Here is a 9,320-nt window from a genome sequence, read left to right as displayed (position 1 = left end):
AAAGTACTAGTTTGTTCTAATGAAATAAAAACTTTATTCCAAAATTACTCTATATCCCGTGTGGAGCATCATTTCGGCCACTCCTGATGAAATGAAAATAGCAGTTACTCCACCAAATAAAACTGGTTGAAACTGCTTGAACCTGATAAACAAATCATTTAAAACTTGAATAGTTAAAGTACTAGTTTGTTCTAATGAAATAAAAACTTTATTCCAAAATCACTCTATATCCCGTGAGGAGCATCATTTCGGCCACTACTGATGAAATGAAAATAGCAGTTAATTCACTAAATAAAACTGGTGAAACTGCTTGAACCTGATAAACACATCATTTAAACTTGAATTGACAAAGTACTAGTTTGTTCTAATGAAATAAAAACTTTATTCCAAAATCACTCTATATCCCATGAGGAGCATCATTTTGGCCACTCCTGATGAAATGAAAATAGCAGTTACTCCACTAAATAAAACTGGTTGAAACTGCTTGAACCTGATAAACACATCATTTAAACTTGAACTAAGAAAGTACTAGTTTGTTCTAATGAAATAAAAACTTTATTCCAAAATCACTCTATATCCCGTGTGGAGCATCATTTCGGCCACTCCTTATGAAATGAAAATAGCAGTTACTCCACTAAATATAATTGGTTGAAAGTACTTGCAACTGCTAAGTCCATCATGTTTAAACTTGAATTGAGAAAGTACTAGTTTGTTCTAAGGAAATACAAACTTTATTCCAAAATTACTCTATATCCCGTGTGGAGCATCATTTCGGCCACTCCTGATGAAATGAAAATAGCAGTTACTCCACTAAATAAAACTGGTTGAAACTGCTTGAACCTGATAAACACATCATTTAACCTTGAATTGAGAAAGTACTAGTTTGTTCTAATGAAATAAAAACTTTATTCCAAAATCACTCTATATCTCGTGTGGAGCATCATTTCGGCCACTACTGATGAAATGAAAATAGCAGTTGCTCCACCAATACAACTGGTTGAAACTGCTTGAACCTGATAAACACATCATTTTAACTTGAATTGAGAAAGTACTAGTTTGTTCTAATGAAATAAAAACTTTATTCCAAAATTACTCAATATCCCGTGTGGAGCATCATTTCGGCCACTCCTGATGAAATGAAAATAGCAGTTACTCCACTAAATAAAACTGGTTGAAACTGCTTGAACCTGATAAACACATCATTTAAACTTGAACTAAGAAAGTACTAGTTTGTTCTAATGAAATAAAAACTTTCTTCCAAAATTACTCTATATCCCGTGTGGAGCATCATTTCGGCCACTCCTAATGAAATGAAAATAGCAGTTACTCCACTAAATAAAACTGATTGAAACTGCTTGAACCTGATAAACACATCATTTAAACTTGAATTGACAAAGTACTAGTTTGTTCTAATGAAATAAAAACTTTATTCCAAAATCACTCTATATCCCGTGAGGAGCATCATTTCGGCCACTACTGATGAAATGAAAATAGCAGTTACTCCACTAAATAAAACTGGTTGAAACTGCTTGAACCTGATAAACACATCATTTTAACTTGAATTGAGAAAGTACTAGTTTGTTCTAATGAAATAAAAACTTTCTTCCAAAATCACTCTATATCCCGTGTGGAGCATCATTTCGGCCACTCCTGATGAAATGAAAATAGCAGTTACTCCACTAAATAAAACTGGTTGAAACTGCTTGAACCTGATAAACACATCATTTAAACTTGAACTAAGAAAGTACTAGTTTGTTCTAATGAAATAAAAACTTTATTCCAAAATCACTCTATATCCCGTGTGGAGCATCATTTCGGCCACTCCTTATGAAATGAAAATAGCAGTTACTCCACTAAATATAATTGGTTGAAAGTACTTGCAACTGCTAAGTCCATCATGTTTAAACTTGAATTGAGAAAGTACTAGTTTGTTCTAAGGAAATACAAACTTTATTCCAAAATTACTCTATATCCCGTGTGGAGCATCATTTCGGCCACTCCTGATGAAATGAAAATAGCAGTTACTCCACTAAATAAAACTGGTTGAAACTGCTTGAACCTGATAAACACATCATTTAACCTTGAATTGAGAAAGTACTAGTTTGTTCTAATGAAATAAAAACTTTATTCCAAAATCACACTATATCCCGTGAGGAGCATCATTTCGGCCACTACTGATGAAATGAAAATAGCAGTTACTCCACTAAATAAAACTGGTTGAAACTGCTTGAACCTGATAAACACATCATTTAACCTTGAATTGAGAAAGTACTAGTTTGTTCTAATGAAATAAAAACTTTATTCCAAAATCACTCTATATCTCGTGTGGAGCATCATTTCGGCCACTACTGATGAAATGAAAATAGCAGTTGCTCCACCAATACAACTGGTTGAAACTGCTTGAACCTGATAAACACATCATTTTAACTTGAATTGAGAAAGTACTAGTTTGTTCTAATGAAATAAAAACTTTATTCCAAAATTACTCAATATCCCGTGTGGAGCATCATTTCGGCCACTCCTGATGAAATGAAAATAGCAGTTACTCCACTAAATAAAACTGGTTGAAACTGCTTGAACCTGATAAACACATCATTTAAACTTGAACTAAGAAAGTACTAGTTTGTTCTAATGAAATAAAAACTTTCTTCCAAAATTACTCTATATCCCGTGTGGAGCATCATTTCGGCCACTCCTAATGAAATGAAAATAGCAGTTACTCCACTAAATAAAACTGATTGAAACTGCTTGAACCTGATAAACACATCATTTAAACTTGAATTGACAAAGTACTAGTTTGTTCTAATGAAATAAAAACTTTATTCCAAAATCACTCTATATCCCGTGAGGAGCATCATTTCGGCCACTACTGATGAAATGAAAATAGCAGTTACTCCACTAAATAAAACTGGTTGAAACTGCTTGAACCTGATAAACACATCATTTAACCTTGAATTGAGAAAGTACTAGTTTGTTCTAATGAAATAAAAACTTTCTTCCAAAATTACTCTATATCCCGTGTGGAGCATCATTTCGGCCACTCCTAATGAAATGAAAATAGCAGTTACTCCACTAAATATAATTGGTTGAAAGTACTTGCAACTGCTAAGTCCATCATGTTTAAACTTGAATTGAGAAAGTACTAGTTTGTTCTAAGGAAATAAAAACTTTCTTCCAAAATTACTCTATATCCCGTGTGGAGCATCATTTCGGCCACTCCTGATGAAATGAAAATAGCAGTTACTCCACTAAATATAATTGTTTGAAAGTGCTTGCAACTGCTATGTCCATCATGTTTAACCTTGAATTGAGAAACTACTAGTTTGTTCTAATGAAATAAAAACTTTATTCCAAAATCACTCTATATCCCGTGAGGAGCATCATTTCGGCCACCACTGATGAAATGAAAATAGCAGTTACTCCACTAAATATAATTGGTTGAAAGTACTTGCAACTGCTAAGACCATCATTTAAAAGTTGAATAGTGAGAGTTTAGTATGTTTCGTGAAATACAAACTTTATTCTAAAAACACACTCAGTATCTCGTCTGAAGCATTTTTTCGGCCACAACTGATGAGAAGACCATAAGCAGTCAAATCCAGCATAATGAAACTGCTTCAACCTGATAAACACTTCATGTTTAAACTTGAATAGTGAAAGTACGACTATGGTCTAGTAAAATACAAACTTTATTCTAAAAACCAACTCTCAAGCTCCTCATCCTATCTCTAAGGGTGCGCTCAGCCACCCTACGCAGGAAGCTCACTTCAACCGCTTGTATCCGGGATCTCGTTCTTTCGGTCATGACCCATAGTTCATGGCTGTGGTGGAGGCAATAACTCGGGTCTGGGAGGAGTTTGGAGAGGCCATGGAAGAGGAGTTTCGGTCTGCCCCGAGGAAATTCTGGCAAACCGACTCCATGCTCCGGGAGCATGGAGTCCGGGGCCCTTCATCCCTGCAACATCGCGTGACGCGGGGACGGTACCTCTGGACAGGCAGAATGGGGTCGTGGTCCCTCTCTTCAAGGAGGGGGATCGGAGGGTGTGTTCCAACTACAGAGGGATCACACTCCTCAGCCTCCCCAGGAAAGTCTATTCCAGTGTACTGGAGTGGAGGGTCCGGCCGTTAGTCAAACCTTGGATCCAAGAGGAATAATGCGGTTTTCATTCTGGTCGTGGAACACTGGACCAGCTCTATACCCTCCACCAGCTGCTTGAGGGTTCATGGGAGTTTGCCCAACCAGTCCACATGTGTTTTCTGGATCTTGAGAAGGCGTTCGACCGCGTCCCCTGAGACATCCTGTGGGGGGGTGCTCCGGGAGCATGGAGTCCGGGGCCCTTTGTTAAGCGCTGTTCGGTCTTTGTATTCCCGGAACAGGAGTTTGGTTTGCATTGGCGGCAATAAGTCGGACCTGTTTGCAGTGGTTTCACCTGATCCGCCAGTGGCAGACAGAAAAAAGCATTAGCCAAATCTATACAAGAGAAAAATCTATGTTCAGGTGAGAGATGTGACAACGCAGTTTTGAGATGTCTGGAATCTCGTTTCTCTGCACATGTTGCCGGGACCGGCAGCCAGGGGGGACTCGGCTGAGATCCTCAACACCAGCCCCTGGGTACTTCTCAGGGTGATAAAGAGGAAGTGGTCCGAGCCCAGGTGAACGGGTCGATTTAAGGTCGTCGAGAGGACGTCTCACGCTGTTCGGCTGAGTGACAAAGGCTCCCCAGGAAAGTCTATTCCAGGGTACTGGAGAGGAGGGTCCGGCCGTTAGTCGAACCCTGGATAAAAGAGGAACAATGCGGTGCCATCTGTCGCAGTGTACTCTGGCGGGAGAACCACATCGCACTCTTCAGGAGACCTCCATCCATCTGAAGCAAGTTGCCCCTGGATCGGCTGATCCAGGAGACAGCTCCACACGTCAAAGGGCGGAATAATCCCTGTACACCGAAGTAAGAAGAACACAGAGAAGTAGACGACAGCAAGGGAGGAGGTGAAATAGCGCTCCTCTCTGTTCATGTGACGTGCCAAGTCCATCCATCCATCCATCCATTTTCTGCCGCTTATCCGGGGCCGCGTCGCGGAGGCAACTCTGCTCAGACTTCCCTCACCCCAGACACTTCCTCCAGCTCTTCCGGTGGCACCCCAAGGCGTTCCCAGGCCAGCCGAGAGACAGGGCAACTCCAGAGAGAGAGGGCAACTCCAGAGCAGTGGAGTATCCAGCCCCCGTCGAGGAGCTGGGTTCCGGAGTCCAAGCTGTAAGTGGAGGCGAGCCCGACTATATCTAGACGGTATCTCTCAGCCTCCCTCACAAGCTCGGGCTCCTTCCCCCCCAGCGAGGTCACATTCCATGTCCCAATAGCCAGATTCTGTGGCCGGGGATCGGGTCGTCGAGGCCTCTGCCGTCGACTGCCCCCCAATCCACAATGCACCCAACCCCTACGGCAGCCTCTGTAGGTGGTGGGCCCACAGGAGGGGCAAGTCCCCCGACAACATAGCTCCGAGGGTCATTCGGGTGCTCAAACTCCCTCACCACGACAAGGTTGCAGTTCAAGGGGGAGTCACCACCGTTTAAAAGTTTTGTATGTTGCTATTTGAGTATATGATTGTTGATTTTGCTTACATATGACCTCTATTATACGAAGAGTGCCTCATACTGTATTGACACTAATTATTGACCTCTGGGGTCAGAGGTCAAAAGGGGAATTGAAGGAATATAGTGGTTGAACATTTGTTTTCTGTGTGACAACTGGACATATTGTATTCAGTTGTGTTTCTACACTACTGGGGTTTCTCCCACTGCCCAAGTTGGGAAAACACAGCTATAAATCCATGTTCAGGGACATTCCAAGTTGGTTGGCGATGTCTCCTCAGTGCTCTACTTGCAAAAACATGGTCAAGGTAAGATTGGATCAACAGATAAGAGGTCACTTTGTCCCACAGAACGTCAAGCTCTGAGAAGAACCAGTTTGAAGCAGTTTTGGGAACAAAGGAATAGCAAATTCACTATAGCAACGCATACATCACGAGGAACCGACCAATGTGAGGTTGAGGTGGTGTATGCAAATGTATAAATATGAACCACGTGTTGCAGTTGTGCCCTTCTTCATTGTAAACCTGGCCTGCACACTTGGGTCTGCAAGGAAGAACGGTCTGAGCTCGTATTATGTAATCTGATATATGTATTTTTGTAATCTCTTGTTTGTGTGATTATTAAATTCACTATTGAAGAAATTAACTCTGTTCCTGCCTCTCCCGGATCAAACGAACAAGCAGGAATTCAGGGGAACACAGGAACGAATTCCAACACTAAGCATCTCTACCTAAAGTCAGTTTTTTTTTTTTTTATTAAACCAGCCTGAGCAGCTCCATCTAGAGACAGTAAAGTGATTTTCTAAATCAAACCAGCCTGAGCAGCACCATCTAGAGACAGAAACGTGATTTTCTAAATCAAACCAGCCTGATCAGCTCTATCTAAAGGCAGTAACACAATTTGTCTAGATAAAACCAGCCTGAGCAGCTCTATCTTAAGAAAATAACATGATTTTTTTCTCAATTAAACCAGCCTGAGCAGCTCTATCTTAAAGGAGTACAGTAGGATTTTCCCGAATTTTAGGAAAGAACCGCCCTCTCCACCTTTTGAAAAATGCACGCAAAGCTCTACCTGCTCCCGAGATGGAACGCCTACTAAAACGTGTGCGAGAGACATGAACGAGCCCAGTTCTCCTCGTGCACGCCCTGTTTACAAGTCACAAGTCAGCATCGCTTACACAAGCTCACTTTACAAGAAGATTTGAACTTTTTCCACTAATCAACCCTGGAAAGTTACAATATAGACATAGATAACTTTTACTGGAAGTGATTTGAAATGGATTTCTCCAAATAGAATGCCAAACTTTACCTGTCGAGTAGAAACTTCGCGACTGAAGCATCAGTGGGAAGCCCAACCTGGGCTTTCAGCGCACGCCATCGTGTGAAAGAATCTCCCAAAAACACTCTGGTCTTGTTTCTCTCTTCCGAAGCCTTTCTCTTCTTCTCATACACTTCGAAGACACTTTTTCTCTTTTGTGACCCTCTGCCATTTTCAAAGTACCCGGTGAGAACTGCGAGCTCGCTGAAGGCGCAGCTCACCATATACACCTGAAAGCACGCATGCGCAGAAAGTGAAAACTAATAGATCCACGCTACCTGGGGACGAGCACATACGACGGCCTTGCGTAATATATCACCAGAATGATTGACAGTTGGGAGTACCAATAGTCTTGATGATCCACCCGGAAAAAGAAAATCCTCCTGTACACCTTTAAGACAGTAACATGATTTTACTTGATTAAACCAGCCTGAGAAGCTCTATCTTAAAAAAGTACACTCAAAAATGAAATGACAGAATTGTTTTTTCAGTGTGACATGATTTTCCTCGATTAAACCATGGTCCAAGTGGAGGAACGTGGGAGCAGCGCTTCAAAGGGTTGAGTGGAAATCTCCACCAACGGCTGATCCCACGTTTCATCGGGCTCATCCATCCCTCCGGACAGGGCCTCACAGCCAGAGACAGGTGAGCCGTTTAGGGACTATTCAGTAACAAGAACTTAGAGCTGTGATTTCACTTGTATATAAGTTAAAGATGTAAAGCAAAGTTGGACTCTTCAGGTGATGAAATATACATTAAATGTCCACCAATGACTGTTGAGATGGTTGATCATTTAGTTTTAAACGTAGTAAACATAGAAAATACTTTGGCTGGTTATTGTGATTAAATTAAATTACATCTCACAACAAAACATGCTGTTTTATTAGCTCGTAATATGCTTCCTACCTGTTCTCAATACGTTTAGAGGCTCTTGTGTTTTAGGGATTAATTGGGGCGACACGTGCCATCACTTTTTTCTTTTTACTCAATGAGTGATTCATGCTGCCAGATACAGCCTCTCATCAAACATTCACATTTATTCCGGAAAAAAACCAACATTAAAACTAATGAGGAAACGGGGCGAGAGAGAGAGAGAGAGAGAGAGAGAGAGAGAGAGAGAGAGAGAGAGAGTGAGAGAGAGAGAGAGAGAGAGAGAGAGAGTTTTAGAAAAGATGGGCACATTTTCTTGAATAGAAATTGAAAGCTTTATTTGTATTGTGGTTTTGATTCTCTAAAAAAAAAAAATCAATGTTAGACACCTGATTGGTTACTGAGTTTTGATAGTTCAAAACTTGTTAAGTGCAATTTGTGTCTGCTGTGTATAAGATGTGTCAATACACTGAGCAGATGACACTTTCTATTCTTTCTTGTCATTTTTTTATGTTTTATTATGGCCAGGCAAGAGTAGAGGCACGGCTTTTCAGAGGTTGATGGACTCTGTGCTGCGCGACCTCGCTTTCGTTTCTGTTTACCTGGACGACATCTTGGTGGCTAGTTCTTCAGTTGAGGAGCATTTTTCACACCTAAAGCAAGTTTTTCAGCGCCTTGAGCAGGGGTGGGCAATTATTTTTCCGAAGGGGCCAAATGAGAAGCAGAAAATATTGTGGAGGGCCTTGCCAAAAGTTTAAACTCTATTCTGCATATGAATTTTATTTCTAAATTGAAAGCAGTAAATGGCATTGTTTACACATGCTGGTAAGTGTCTGTGTTATTATTAGGTAAAGAGAAAGTGAGGGTTATTTTAACAAAAAAAAATTTTATTCAGTGCAGTTATTCAAAACAATTGTAAACATGAAACATTTGTAACTCTTTTTTTAATTACATTAACCAAAAACACTTTTTTCTATTAAGACATCACAATGTCTTTGTATGCCAAATATCATTAACAAGATATGTCACATTATGATTGTCAAACTGCCAAGCTGTGCAGACAAAAAGTAATAGTGAACACACATTTGGGTATTTTCTTGTTCAGTGAGAGAAATCTAGCCTTTGCTGCCCTTTAACGAGTGCATCAAAGTCAGGTTGAATGTCTGAGGTGGAGATGCGAAGCACAGCTGACAGATGATCATCAGTAAGAGAGGATCTGAACCTGGATTTGGTAAACTTCATTACTGAGAATGTTTGTTCACATATGTAGGTAGATCCAAACAGAACCAACATCTTCTGAGCATGTCTCCTCATGTTTGGAAAGTTCTCCTCCTTAAGAGATGAGTAGAACTCCAGCAGTGATGCTGACTTAAAGTGCTCTGCCAGTACTGTGTCAGACTGCAGGTCAATGAGCTCCAGCTGAACATCACTGGGTGCATCATCTACTCTGCAGGCAAAGGGAGAGGAAACCAGGTGCATTTCATCCTCAATGTTTTTACAATCATCAAATCGCCTTAAAAACTCACCATGCAAATCTCCTAACATG

This window comes from Blennius ocellaris (genome assembly GCF_963422515.1).
Source record: "Blennius ocellaris genome assembly, contig: SCAFFOLD_27, whole genome shotgun sequence".
In the NCBI taxonomy this organism is placed as follows: domain Eukaryota; kingdom Metazoa; phylum Chordata; class Actinopteri; order Blenniiformes; family Blenniidae; genus Blennius; species Blennius ocellaris.
Note: the sequence above shows the minus strand (reverse complement) of the source record.